The following is a 1,555-nucleotide window of genomic DNA, read 5'->3' as shown; positions in this document are numbered from 1 at the left end:
GCTTCCAAAGGCCCTGGTCGTGTTCAGTCCAGAGCAAACTTCTGCAGAACAGCTGACTCAGTGCCAGGGGCCAGGGGCTAGGGGCCCCCTCCTTGTTCCACCTTTCCTGTAATTCTACAAAGGCTATCATCTCATTTCACTTTGAGAAAACCGAGGCTCATTACCTTAGATACCACTTTTGGGTACCTAAGATTTCCGTAAGTTGGGGTACCCTAGCTACTGTAACAGAGTCCCTAGATCTCTGCAACCAAGCAGAAATGATTCCATATTCTCCCATAGTCCAGGCTGGGTCCAAACAGCTACACAGCAACCCAGGATCCATGTCTCCTCTGGTGCTGTCATTTTTAGCCTGTGGCCTTTAAGGACCCAGCACAAGGGAAACTGAGGGGGACCATGTGTGGGAGACTTTCATCTGTCAGATAGAAGTGGCATGTATCTTGCCAGACTGTCTTTACCGGCTGACTCATCCCTAGATGAAGGCAACCCAGGGAAGGACCCCAACAATGCTAGGACCCGAGCTACTGCCTGCCCACACAGGAGGACTGGGCAGAGACTGCTAGGCTAGTGCCTGGGCTTTGTCATGTGGGCAGCAAGGAGCCACCAACAGGCTGTAATCAGGGAAGTGCCCCAGGCAAGGCTGGGCTACAAGGAGATAAGGCCACAGAAGAGGAGGACAATGGGACAACACCCAGTCTGTTGCTATGACTCCACTCTGCAGCCCCTCCAGGGTTCTCCTCCATCCAGTCCATCCCCAGGGCTCCGCCCTCACCTCTCTGCAGGTGAGGGGCACTAGAAAGGACTTCAGCCCGCTCAGGGGACAGCTGAGGGAGCTGCCAGCCCAAAGGATGGGTGGACCACTGTAATTCAATTGTCAGTGTCTGAAAGCCAAGGGGGGAGAGGACCCATAATGACATTTGCTCATGGCAGGCACAGAGGACATCACTGAAGCCTCGCAGGAGCAATTAGCCCAGGAAATGTGCCCTGCAGAGAAGCCATTGCCCAGCAGCCGTCGTCACCCCACAGCCAGCCTCCTCAAGGAAGGGTCCTGCAGACTGAGACCTAGTGGGGACAGAACCATTTGGGACATTGGCAGCTTCCTGGATCAGACATACACCCAGAAATTGGAGAATCCAGGCCCAGGAGCTCATGCATTGCTTTTGGAGTCCTGTCTAAGCGATTGGAACACTCATACATTAAGAATGCAAATGCGGAGGCTGAACAGGGATCTCAGCAGTAGAACATGTACTTAGCGCGCACAAGGCCCTGTCTGTATTCAACCCCTAGCACTCCCCACAGCAACAGAAATGTGGTGGTGGATGTTCCACAGCTCTGTGACAGCACCATGCACTGCATGGACAGTGTGTGTGTGTGTGTGTGTGTGTGTGTGTGTGTGTGTGTGGTGTGTGTGTCTGTGTATGTGGTGTGTCTGTATGTGGTGTGTCTGTGTGTGTGGTATGTCTGTGTGTGATGTGTCTGTGTGTGTGGTATGTGTGTGTATGTAGTATGTCTCTGTGTGATGTGTGTCTGTGTGTGTGCGTGTGTGATGTGTCTGTGT

This window comes from Microtus ochrogaster (genome assembly GCF_000317375.1).
Source record: "Microtus ochrogaster isolate Prairie Vole_2 chromosome 14 unlocalized genomic scaffold, MicOch1.0 chr14_random_1, whole genome shotgun sequence".
Classification (NCBI taxonomy): domain Eukaryota; kingdom Metazoa; phylum Chordata; class Mammalia; order Rodentia; family Cricetidae; genus Microtus; species Microtus ochrogaster.
Note: the sequence above shows the minus strand (reverse complement) of the source record.